We start from the raw sequence: 13,596 nt of genomic DNA, 5'->3' as shown, positions 1-13,596 counted from the left end.
GGCTCGAGAGCTGCAGTTTGCCGACCACTGGGCTAGGGCCCACCTCCTCCTTTTAAGCCCTTTATTTTTATTTTTTAAAATATATTTTATTGATATTTTTACAGAGAGGAAGGGAGAGGGATAGAGAGTTAGAAACATCAATGAGAGAGAAACATTGATCAGCTGCCTCTTGCACACCCCCTACTGGGGATGTGCCCGCACCCAAGGTACATGCCCTTGACCAGGATCGAACCTGGGACCCTTCAGTCTGCAGGCCGACGCTCTATCCACTGAGCCAAACCGGTTACGGCCTTTTAAGCCCTTTAAACCGGAGGTGGGCTCAGCCCGGTGCCCACCATGATGCGTTCACTGCTCCCAGCGTTACCCTGTCCTAAGGTGGAGGGAAATGCCTGACTGTCTCAAGGCCTCACGGCTCATACGTGGAATCCAGGGCTGCGGGTCTCTGACCCCTAAGGCCGTGCTTCTAGCCAGTCTTCATGAAAGAGGGCAGCAGGCCCGGCCGGCGTGGCTCAGTGGTTGATCGTCGACCTAGGAACCAGGAGGTCACGGTTCGATTCCCGGTCAGGGCACATGCCCGGGTCTCAGGCTCGAGGTTAAGCCTCGGACTGACCTGTTGGCAAAGTCACAAACAAGTCGCAGCTTAGAGGGCACCGTCCTCTTAGCATAATTAGGCTTGACCTTAGGGAGCTCCCTAGATCCTTCCTGGGCAGCTAATGGGCTGTGGGAAGTGCAGGAAGCGTAACTATGGTCAAAACAAGTGAAACTCACAAGAACTGGGTAACTATGGTGACCACTGCCTTGTTGACCTCTGACTATAAAAGGTTGGTGCGGCCTGAGCACCGGAGGCAGTCCTTCCTCCTGAGTCGGACTCACCCGCCTGGCTCCCCATATTCCCAAATGATCTCGTGTCTTTTCCCTTTCATTTGTGTGTGGCTCCATGTCCAGATCCTGAACCCTGAGCCACGCGGGACGTGGAGGGAAACACACACAACATGGGGCGTGCAGGAGGCCGCCAATCGATGATTCTCTCTCATCATTGACATTTCTATCTCTCTCTCCCTTCCTTTCTGAAATCAATAAAAACATATATTTAAAAAAAGAAATAGGGCAGCAGACTGCAGGCCAGGCCCCTGCCAATGAGGGCAGGAAGGATCCTGGGAGAAGGCCGGTGGGGGGCCTGGAGCCCCCCCTCCCATCTGTCCGCCCACCCGGGAGCCCCCCTCTGAGATGTCACATGAATTCAGCGGTGACAAAAGCCGGGGGCAGAGGCGGGAGCGCAGCACAGCTGCAGGGACGAGGTGGGCGGGAGGCGGCCAGCCAGAGATGTTCCCAACCCCAGCCGCCCCTAAATTCACGATAGAGCATCGGCCTGCAGATTGAAAGGTCCCGGGTTCAATTCCAGCCGCTGGGATGGACACAGGTCTTGTCAGGAGAGAGGACGCTGGCACCCCACACCTCCAGGACTCCCTGAGGTTAGAGCACCTCCCCGGGCGTGGGCAGTCGGCAGGTCTCGGAGGCAGGCAGGGCAGGGCTGGCATCCCCGGGGCCCATGGGGAACCAGGGGGTGACCTGGGCGTGGAGGTGCGGGCCCTGGGCTGTGCCCCACCCTCACCTGTGGTTGGGCGCCACCCGCTCCCGATGCCAGGCCTTCCTCCCGCACTCCAGCCCCACCCTCCTGGGAAGAATGAGAAACAGAACAAAGTTCTCATTTCCATCACATGTGCCATTTCCTGGTCTAAGTAACGTGTCAGGAGAGTGACGAGCTAGATTCCAGTGATGGCGAACCTTCTGAGCTCGGCGTGTCAGCATTTTGAAAAACCCTAACTGAACTCTGGTGCAGTGTCACATATAGAAATGTTTTGATCTTTGCAGCCATAGTAAAACAAAGACTTATATTTTTGATATTTATTTTATCTATTTAAATGCCATTTAACAAAGAAAAACCAACCAAAAAAATGAGTTCGCGTGTCACCTCTGACACGCCTGTCGTAGGTTCGCCATCACTGAGCTAGAAGCTGCTGATGATCGTGGCTCCGAGGCAGCCGCCAGCGAAGAGAGGCAACATCAGACGTAACGTGGTCCAGCCTGTTTGGGGTGCCTAACCCTGCAGTTAATCAGCACTGGAATGGGGGGGGGGGCGAGGGCTGTGTGCTCACCCCCAGAGGTGGGGAACCTGACAATTAAAGGGACAGACACCCTCTCCTTTCTGGGGGATGGTGGTGAGGTGTGAGGATGCCTGGAGGGTGCAGGGACCAGGGCAGAGTCCCCAGAAAATCAGTCTGGTTACTTTGAATTCAAACACATAGTGGGCCCGAGCCAGGTTGGCTCAGTGGATAGAGCGTCGGCCTGCGGATTGAAGGGTCCCAGGTTCGATTCCGGTCAAGGGCATGTACCTGGGTTGCAGGCTCCTCCCTGGCCCCGGGCCCTGGTTGGGGCCCATGTAGGAGGCAACCAATCGATGTGTTTCTCTCACACCGATGTTTCTCTCTGTCTTTCCCTCTCTCTTCCACTCTCTCTGAAAATCAATGGGAAAGTATCTTCGGGTGAGGATTAAACACACACACACATACACACACACACACACACACAAAACCCATAGTGTGAGTCTGTGGCTCCCACCATCCCCCAGAAATCCCTGGGATTACCATCCCATCCGATTGAGCAGCCTGCCCTCTGGGAGCCTAAATGTTAGAACAGAAGAGACTGATGGACACACACACACACACACACACACACACACGGCATTTGATCAGTCTGGCAGGAGGGACTGTTTATGGAAGCGATTCTATTTATTTTGTTCCCGGGATTAAGCAGGCTTGGCAGGGACCACACCTCTCCCCTGGGTCGGCAGCTAAAGTCTGCAGCTTGTTTGCAAGCGTGTTCCAAGCATATGGTGCCAGCCCGGCCGGCGTGGCTCCGTGGCTGAGCGTCAACCTATGAACCAGGAGGCCACGGTTCGATTCCCAGTCAGGGCACGTGCCCGGGTTGCGGGCTTGATCCCCAGTGTGGAGCGTGCAGGAGGCAGCCGATCCATGATTCTCTCTCATCATGGATGTTTCTCTCTCTCTCCCTTCCTCTCTGAAATCAATAAAAAAATATATATTTTTTAAAAAGCATATGGCACCTTAGGAATAAGGGAGTCCGGGCCCTGGCTGCTGCTCACACTGACCAGTTGGACTCGTCCAAGTTATTCACGTCGATGGCACGTGTGATGTCAGGCACCACCGCCGGGATTCGGGGCTGGGACATCCCGCAGCCGCCCCGCACGCCTGGAGCCCCTGTGCGGCGGGACTGTGTTCTGGGATTCAGGACCTGCCAGGGCCCAGGAGGAGGCTTGGAGGTCGGGCCAGGGGGGCCGCAGATCGGGCCATGGGGATGGGCAGCGTGCCCTGCTCCGTGGTGGGACTGCACCTGGGTTCTGGGTGGAGGAAAACCTTCCGATCTCTTGCCACAGAAGCCTCTGAGGCCACAGGCTCTTTTTTTTTTTTTTTTTTAATTATTGATTTCAGAGAGGAAGGGAGAGGGAGAGAGAGAAACATCAATGATGAGAGAGAATCAATGATCGGCTGCCTCCTGCACACCCCCCACTGGGGATCGAGCCAGCAACCCGGGCATGTGCCCTTGACTGGAATCGAACCCGGGACCCTTCAGTCCGCTGGCTGATGCTCTATCCACTGAGCCACACCAGCCAGGGCCTGGCCGCAGGCTCTTCATCTCCTGATCTTTGCCCCCTGAGGATCAGTAAATTAATCCACTGAAGAGGCCTGGTTGTGTTTATCTCACTCCTAACACGCCCCCTGCCCACGCCTAGTCCCCTTTGTACATACACCCCGGGGCCTGAGAGACCGGACAAGGCTAAAACCCACAGAGGGGTCAGAGGGGAGCGCCTGGCAATTAACCCCACATCCTGAGCCGGGTGGGGTCAGGGGTCACTGGGGCGGGGGAAGGAGCTGGCCACCAGCTGCCACGCCCGGGAGGAGGCCTCCAGGGGCACCCACAGGTGGGGTTCCGGCCAGATCGTCCCCCCCACAACTCGCAGCTGGGCAGAGAGAGGGCAGGAAGTTCTTGCTCCGCCCCACCCCCACCCCCCGGCACCAGCCCCCAGCCCCCTGAGAAGCAGCCTCTTTGCTTTACTCCAGCACCATGGCCAGGGCCCACCCTGCTCCTGGGGGGTGGGAGGGGTGTCTTCCTGGGGTGGGACCCTGGTGGGACCCTGCCCCCCCCATCTCTGAGCAGCAGCTGATTCCCCATCCCTCCCCGTTCTCTGCTTCTGGAGGAGCATAACCTGCGATAATTTTTTTCTTCTTCTTTCTGGCAATTAATGGCCTCCTTAAATAGCAGAAATTGCGGCCTGTAATTAAGATCTTGCTTTTTAAATGATTAATCATTGTAACCCCTTTGAGCAGCATCCTGGTTTCCACTCTTCGCACATTGAAATGCAGATCGCTGGCAAAGGGAGGGAGGCGCTCCCCAAGCCACGGAGGAGCAATTAAACCTTCCCAGCTGTCACTCGTCCTCGGCTGCCTCCTGGCCTGTCCAGACGCCGCCAACACCGCCACCGCGGAGAGAGCACCGCGGAGAGAGCACCACGGGTTCCCTGTTCTACGCCACACGCACCAGTGGCCTGGCCAGGAGGGAGGGTTGGGGTGGGTACCGGCAGGTCTGCCTCCCAACCTGACCCTGGCCCCTGGCTCTCAGAAACTCCTGGGAACGCAGATAACATTTTTTGAGCTCTTTCTCTCTCTTAAAAAAAATATTCATTCATTTCAGAGAAGAAGGGAGAGGGAGAGAGATAGAAACATTAATGATGAGAGAGAATCATGGATCGGCTGCCTCCTGCACGCCCCCTGCTGGGGACCGAGCTCACAACCAGGGCATGTGCCCTTGTCCGGAATCGAACCCGGGACCCTTCACTTCACAGGCCGACGCTCCATCCACTGAGCCAAACCGGCCAGGGCTGTTGAGCACTTTCGTGTGTGTGCCTGCGTGTGTGTGTGTGTGTGCGTGTGTGCGTGTGTGTGCGTGTGTGTGCGCGTGTGTGCGCGTGTGTGTGCGTGCGTGTGTGTGTGTGTGTGTGTGTGTGGTGGGTGTGTTCAACACTTACTACACGCCCGGCAGTTTAGCGATCAGATCACTCCCAGTGTTCCCAGTAGCCGCGGGAGAAAAGAGTGGGGGAGCCTCATTTCTCCGAAGGGGTGGGTGGGAGGCTTCAATTCGCCAAATGAGCGAGCAGGTTTCAAACAAGGTTGGGCTAATCCCAAACCAAGACCCCCGCTGACTCTTCTACGTGGTGGGTGGGAGGCCCCGGGCCGCCTCGCTGACAGCGCAGGCGGGCATACATACCGGAACGAATTAAACTCGTAAGTCAAGGCCCCACTGTACACGCAGTTCCTCACCAGCCTGCAGCGCGCCCTCTGGGCTGGTCGCCTGTAAGCCACCCTTGCAAACAAGGGCCGGCTTTTACCAGCCCACGGAAGTGTTTTCCAAGCTTCTCCTCCCTTTGAGGCAGACACGGACTGGCAACGTGACTTTGGAATGAAACATCGTTGGAGCTAGGAGGGGACTGTGTCCCCAGTTTGGCTCAGAGGATAGAGTGTCGGCCTGAGGACCGAAGGGTCCCGGGTTCGAGCCCGTCAAGGGCACGTACCGCGGTTGCAGGCTCCTCCCTGACCTGGGCCCTGGTCCGGGCGCGTGCAAGAGGCAACCAATCGATGTGTTTCTCTCACACAGATATTTCTCTCTGTTCTTTCCCTCTCTCTTCCCCTCTCTCTAAAAATCAATGGAAAAATATCTTCGGGTGAAGATTTAAGAGAGAGAGAGAGGACACTGGGGCCCAGAGGTTAGGGGACTTGGCCATGAGGACATATCACATACACAGCCCCGAGCGGGAGGCTGGCCAACCTTGGCTGCTCACCTATTCGTCGACTGAGCAAACCCAGGTTGACACACGTCTGCCCTCAGGGCCCCGCTCTGCATGTTTTTTATTTTGTGTTTTTTTTTTTTGTGTGTGTGTGTTTTAAATATATTTTATTGATTTTTTACAGAGAAGAATGGAGAGGGATAGAGAGCTAGAAACATCAATCAGCTGCCTCCTGCACACCTCCTACTGGGGATGCGCCCGCAACCAAGGTACATGCCCTTGACCGGAATCGAACCTGGGACCCTTGAGTCCGACGCTCTATCCACTGAGCCAAACTGGTTCGGCCGCTCTGCATGTTTCGGACGGATTTGTGTTTGTGTTCGAGGTGGCGGCGGTCGCAGGGAGCACCCCCTTAGAAACTGTTCCAGAGGAAGAGGCAGGAAAGATAACAGACTCAAGCGTGAACAGGCCGCCCTGTGTGCGTGTGCGAGGTCCCTGCACAGGGGCCCTGGGCTGGGAAGGCTGAACGGCCCGGGCACTGCCGGCCAAGCCAGGATGTGTGCAACCAGCCAGGCAGGGACACGCCCTCGCTAAGAGCCTATGGGTGGGAGGCGGCACCTGCCCCACCACGGTCCGTTTGGCAACTTATCCGGACGTCATGCCCTAGCCCAGTGGTTGGCAAACTGCGGCTCGCGAGCCACATGCGGCTCTTTGGCCCCTTGAGGGTGGCTCTTCCACAAAATACCACGTGCGGGCGCGCACGTACAGTGCGAAGTTGACTTAAAACTTTAAAGTTTATGAAGTTAATTTTAGGGAACGCTGTGGAGTGAAAGAAGAAGTAGTGTCGAGGATGGAGAAAGGTATGTGGAGATGGTTTGGACATACAGAGAGGATGAACGAAAGGAGACAGACGAAACAAGTATACAAGACGAGTGTGGATGGGAGAGTTGGAAGGGGTCGACCTCGGCGAACGTACCTCCATCAGATTGAGGACGTTTTTAGCAAAGGCCAGCTTAGGAGCACCCTAATTAAGTGAATAACAATGTACCTACCTATATAGTTTAAGTTTAAAAAATCTGACTCTCAAAAGAAATTTCAGCCCTGACTGGTTTGGCTCAGTGGATAGAGCATCGGCCTGTGGACTGAAAGGTCCCAGGTTCGATTCCAGTCAGGGGCATGTGCCTTGGTTGCGGGCACATCCCCAGTGGGAGATGTGCAGGAGGCAGCTGATCGATGTTTCTCTCTCATCAATGTTTCTAACTCTCTATTCCTCTCCCTTCCTCTCTGTAAAAAAAATCAATAAAATATATATTTTTTTAAAAAAGAAATTTCAATCGTTGTACTGTTGATATTTGGCTCTGTTGACTAATGAGTTTGCCGACCACTGCCCTAGCCTGTTTGGCTCAGTGGATAGAGCGACGGCCCGCGGACTGAAGGGTCCTGGGTTCGATTCCGCTCAAGGGCACATACCGGTTGCAGCCACGTGCGGAAGGCAACCAATCGATGTGTCTCTCTCACGTCGATGTTTCTCTCTTTCTCTCCCCTTCCTTTCCACTCCCTCTAAAAATCAATGGGAAAATATCCTCGGATGAGGATTAACAAAAAACAAACACACAAGCAAACAAAACAGAAGTCACCAATTCCCCTGGGTTTGTCTCAGTAATCCCCCTCCTGGGAATGTATCCGACAGATACACTCACGCTGCTGAGAACTGACTTCTGTTCACGGTTAGTTGGTTGCCATGACATTTGTAAAAGCCAAAGGTTGTGCCCGCTCTCGTTTGGCTCAGTGGATAGAGCGTCGGCCTGTGGACCGAAGGGTCCTGGGTTTGATTCCGGTCAAGAGCACGTACCTCGGTTGCAGGCTTCTTCCCGTTCCGGGCCCTGGTCGGGCTCATGCAAGAGGCAACCAATCCATGTGTCTCTCTCACATCGATGTTTCTCTCTGTCTCTCACTCCCTCTAAAAATCAATGGTAAAATATCCTTGGGTGAGAATTAAAAAAAAAAAAAAAGGCAGAGGTTGAAACAATACTATGAAGCTGAGTAAAAGGAGGGAGAAATCAGAACTCAAGTTTGCACTGGCTTTTTTTTTTTTTAAATATGTTTTATTGACTTTTTTACAGAGAGGAAGGGAGAGAGATAGGGAGTTAGAAACATCGATGAGAGAGAAGCATCGATCAGCTGCCTCCTGCACATCTCCTACTGGGGATGTGCCCGCAACCAAGGTACATGCCCTTGACCGGAATCGAACCTGGGACCCTTCAGTCCACAGGCCGACGCTCTATCCACTGAGCCAACCCGGTTAGGGCTGCACTGGCTTGTTGATGTATGAAGACACTCTACAGTGGTTCTCAACCTGTGGGTCGCGACCCCTTTGGCGGTCGAACGACCCTTTCACAGGGGTCGCCTCAGACCATCCTGCCTATCAGATATTTACGTGACGATTCATCACAGTAGCAACATGACAGTGATGAAGTAGCCACGGAAATAATTTTATGGTGGGGTCACCACATGAGGAACTGTATTTAAAGGGCCAGAAGGTGGAGAACCACTGCTCTAGAAGGATACCTGAGAGATGGGGAACAGTTACTGTCTTTTTAGGGAGTCGTAAGAACAGATGGGGGACACGGACAGGAAGGAGACCTCCCTGCCGATGTGACTTTCGTCCTGGGTGAAAGTATTAGCTGTTCATGCCAAACCGGTTTGGCTTAGTGGATGGAGTGTCGGCCTGCGGACTGGGGGGTCCCAGGTTCGATTCCGGTCAAGGGCATGTACCTTGGTTGCGGGCACATTTCCGGTGGGAGGTGTGCAGGAGGCAGCTGGTCGATGTTTTTCTCTCGTTGATGTTTCTAACTCTCTATCCCTCTCCCTTCCTCTCTGTAAAAAATCAATAAAATATATTTAAAAAAAAAAAAGAAAGTATTAGCTGTTCAGACAAGTTAAACACCGACGATCTTCAGTGGCTCCGGCGATGTGGTCCGTGCTCACATAGAGGCTCCCACCAGGTCCGGCCCCGTCAGCTGGTCCCGGTTGGTTCAAGGGCACACGCCCACCCCAGTGGACACACACTCTCGAACCCGGTGCCCACGAGACGGCACCACGGTGGCCTGTCTGTGGGAGCCGGGGCGCTGTCCCAGGTCCTCACACCCCCCATGGCCATGTCCCCTCCCCTCACGGTGGCTCTGAGTGGCACAACCCCTGACTTGTGCCCCTGTGGGGTGCAGGACCGGGAACGTGAGCCCTGGCTGTTCTGTGTCACGTGGGGTTGTACCCGGCTGGATGGGAACCACAGCCGGATGCCTGGGACCGGCTTAAACGGATACAGAGTCGTTCACCTCACAGGGCAGGAGGGCGGAGGGTGGTCCCCAGGTGGCCCCGAGGCTCAGTGACATCAGGGAATGGTTTGGCATCTCTGGTGGCCCTGGGACTTGAACCTCAGGCTCTCTCTTTGTTTTGTTATTTTAACATATTTTTGTTGATTTCAGAGAGGAAGGGAGAGGGAGAGAGAGACAGAAACATCCCATGATGAGAGAGAATCATGGATCGGCTGCCTCCCGTTCGGCCCCTATTGGGGATCGAGCCTGCAACCCGGGCATGTGCCCTTGACTTGAATCGAACCCGGGACCCTTCAGTCTTCAGGCTGATGCTCTATCCACTGAGCCACACCAGCTAGGGCTTAATTTTTTTTTTAATCCTCACCCAAGTTTACGTTTATTGATTTGAGAGAGACAGACAGACAGACAGACATCAATGTGAGAGAAACACCCACCGGCTGCCTCCCATGCACACCCCAAGTGGGGATGGAGACCGCAACCTTTTGGTGTTCAGGACGGGATGAGGCTCCAACCCACTGAGCCACACCAGCCAGGCGAGCCCCAGGCTCTCTCTCTTTTTTAATTTATCTCTTTTCTCTCTCTCTTTTTTAGAAAATATATTTTATTGATTTTTTACAGAGAGGAAGGGAGAGGGATAGAGAGTTAGAAACATCGATCAGCCACCTCCTGCACACTCCCCACTGGGATGTGCCCACAACCAAGGTACATGCCCTTGACCGGAATCGAACCTGGGACCCTTGAATCCGAAGGCCGACGCTCTATCCGCTGAGCCAAACCGGCCAGGGCTTCTCTCTTTTTTTAAAAAAAGAAAATACATTTTATTGATTTTTTTCAGAGAGGAAGGGAGAGGGATAGAGAGTTAGAAACATCAACGAGAGAGAAACATCGACCAGCTGCCTCCTGTACACCTCCTACTGGGGATGTGCCCGCAACCAAGGTACAGGCCCTTGACCGGAATCGAACCCTGGACCCTTCAGTCCGCAGGCCGACGCTCTATCCACTGAACCACACCGGTCAGGGCGACCCCAGGCTCTCGTAATGCCATCCCCTCAACATGCCTCACCCACGCCTTCAGGAGAAAGCACCAGTGACCCCTGACCCCAGCCACCCTGGCACCACACGGGCCTGGGAAGGAGGCCTGGCTGAGGCGGAGGACTGTGGCTCCCATGGCTCCCAGATGGCCTCCCCCCCGCCGCCCCCCGCCCCCCGCCTCCGCCGGGCCTGGCCTGGAGGAGAAGGGAGGGTAACCCCCCCCCCGAATTCCAGGACAGGGGTAGGAGGGGGGTCAGGCCCCCACACGCCCGTTCCCATCCTCCCCAGGAGGGATGAATGCAGGGCCGCTCAGAGTCACAATCGCCAAATGAGGCTGCCGGAGGCCCCAGGCCCGGCCGGGAATCACTCCCGGCTGAAAGGGGGCCGTCTTGAAGCAGCAGACATCCTTCATTTCACGGGGTCTGCAGCTCCGTCTGGAAGGCGCACAAAGCGCCGCGCTCAGCCGGCTGGGCAGCCTTTATGTCGTCCCCCTTTCATCTGGCAGCCAAAGTGTACAGGGCCGCCCGGCGCCTCCCATCCCAGGGCCCCCACAGAGGCAGCGCGGCACGCAGCGGCCTCCTGGGGGGCTTTACCTCCCAGGGCGGGGTGCCTAACCCAGCGCCAGCCCCTCCCCTCCTGCAGCCTGGCTGGGACAGCCGCTGGGGGTGGGGGGTGGGGTCCCGGCTCACCCAGAGACACAGGGTGGCCCCAGGCAGTCAGGTCTGAGCGGGTGGGTGCACCTGAGGCAGAGGAAGAGGGAAGCTTGCCCTGGCCAGTGTTGCTCAGTGGTTAGAGCATCGGCCTGCAGACTGAAGGCACCCAGGTTGGGTTCCGGTCAAGGGCACGTACCTGGGTTGCGGGCTTGGTCCCCAGTGGGGGGCGTGCAGGAGGCAGCCGATCATTGATTCTCTCTCACCATTGAAGTTTCTAACTCTCTCCCTCTTCCTTCCTCTCTGAAATCACTAAAAATATATATTTTTTAAAAGTAGGAAAAGAAAGAAAAATAGTGTACAGCCCTGGCTGGTGTGGCTCAGTGGATAGAGCGTCGGCCTGCGGACTGAAGAGTCCCGGGTTCGATTCTGGTCAAGAGCACATGCCCAGGGTTGCGGGCTCGATCACGTACAGCAGGCAGCTGATCAATGAGTCTCATCATTGATGTTTCTATTTCTCTCCCCCCTCTCCCTTCCTTTCTCTCTAAAAATCAATAAAAAAATATTAAAAAAAAATAGTGTACAGCCCTGACTGGTGTGGCTCTGTTGGTTGGAGCGTCCTCTGATACTCCAAGGTTCAGGTTCAATCCCCGGTCAGGGCACATACAAGAATCCACCAATGAATGCATTAAAAAGTGGAACAACAAGTTCCTCCCTCTCTCTCTCTCTCTCTCTTTCTCTCTCTCTCATCAAAAAAGCAATAAAAAAAGAAATAAGACTATCCCAAGAAGAATAAGGTGATCATATGCCTGACCCTTTGCAATTATGTTGTTAGTTTCATAAAATTCTCCTGCAATTGTTATATCTAGGATCATAACAAAGCCGGCCTAAATTATATGTAATTATGTGAATTATACCTAAAACCCCGCCGCGTTTCAGTATTTGATGGGAAGACTCGATACTGTCAAGATGTCAATCCTTTCTAAATTAAAACACCTAGTCAACGCCGTGCCGTTGAGACGGAATTCAGATGCCGACTCTAAAGTTCATTTGGAAGAGCAAACGTGAAAAGTTAACCAAGAACATTTTGAGAGGGAAGACGTGTTCTCAGGAGGCGCAAACACACAAATAAAAGGACGTATCGCCCTGGCCGGTTTGGCTCAGTGGATAGAGCATTCGCCTAAAGGGTCCCAGGTTCAATTCCAGCCAAGAGCACATGCCCCGGTTGCGGGCTAGGTCCCCCCAGTAGGGGGGCGTGCAGGAGGCAGCCCATGATTCTATCTCATCATTGATGTTTCTATCTTTCTCCTTTCCTCTCTAAAATCAATAAAAAATATATATATATATATATTTTTAAAGGACATATTGTAGCACACATTTTTGTTGCTGTTGATTTTTAAATATTTTTTTTAAAAATATATTTTATTGATTTTTTACAGAGAGGAAGGGAGAGAGATAGAGAGCCAGAAACATCGATGAGAGAGAAACATCGATCAGCTGCCTCCTGCACACCTCCTACTGGGGATGTGCCCGCCACCAAGGTACATGCCCCTGACCGGAGTCGAACCCGGGACCCTTCAGTCCGCAGGCCGACGCTCTATCCACTGAGCCAAACCGGCTAGAGCTTCAATTTTCATAGAAATTTAGGTTTCTTTCGAAAAGTATAGCATAAAATAGAACAAGAGCAATGATGAAATTCATGTTTCCTTACATACCGTTATATTGGCTGGGCCGCAAAAATATTGGTTGTGGGCCGCATGCGGCCCGCGGCCCGAGAGTTAGACACGCTTGATTTAGAGACTCCGTTAGCACATACTCTGAAGCCGATCCCAGGACAAGGCGGGTGAGCTGCAAAACCACAGCGTGCAGCCCTGACGGTCCCCTCCCCGGGCCATCTGCATCCTCCGTGCCTCATGCACCCCGGGGTGGACTGTAGCTCCCCATAGCTGCTCGGAGGAAGAGACGGACTTTCATGATGGGGGTGCGGCCCAGGCGGCGGAGGATCCGATAGAGCTGGATTCCTACTTCTGCTTCTCACCAACATGCTGTGTGTCCTTGAGCAAGTCGCTGAGCCTCTCTGGGCCTTATTTTCTCCATCTGTGCCATGGGAAGCCCACTCCCCGCCTCCCAGGGCTGCTGTCCAGCTTTGCGAGCTGCTGGCTGTGTACAAAGGACAAAGTAGCGTGGCTGGGCCCGGTGCCTGCGGGGAGGTCAGGAAACTGGTGAGAACTTTCTCGCATCCCGAGTCCCCGCGGGCCGTGGCTCTTCCCCCCAGGACCCTGTCACTCCGGCACCTCCCAGGCTGCTCCCACACTGTCCCAGCCTCAGCCCGGCCCACGTGGGCCCAGGCACGGGGACGGAGAGCTGCCCACTTGACCCTGAAGGAGGCTGGCGGCCACCGCTCTGTCCTCTCTTGGGGTCCTCGCTCCCTTCCCCATCCTTCATCTTTTTTTTTGTTGTTGTTATATCTCACCAGAGGGTATTTTTCCATTGATTCTAAGAGAAAGTGGAAGAGAGGGGAAAAGAGAGAGAGAAAGAGAGAGAGAGAGAGAAATATCGATGTGTCCCACATCGATTGGTTTCCTCCCACACAAGACCCAACCAGGGCCGGGGATGGAGCCTGCAACCGAGGTACATGCCCTTGACCGGACCCGAACCTGGACCCTTCCGTCCACAGAGCGTGACGCTCTGTCCACTGAGCTAAACCGGCCAGGGTCCT

This window comes from Myotis lucifugus, unplaced genomic scaffold, assembly GCF_000147115.1.
Source record: "Myotis lucifugus unplaced genomic scaffold, Myoluc2.0 scaffold_1220, whole genome shotgun sequence".
Lineage (NCBI taxonomy): Eukaryota > Metazoa > Chordata > Mammalia > Chiroptera > Vespertilionidae > Myotis > Myotis lucifugus.
The sequence above is the reverse complement of the archived record's forward strand: the minus strand, read 5'-3'. Positions refer to the sequence as shown.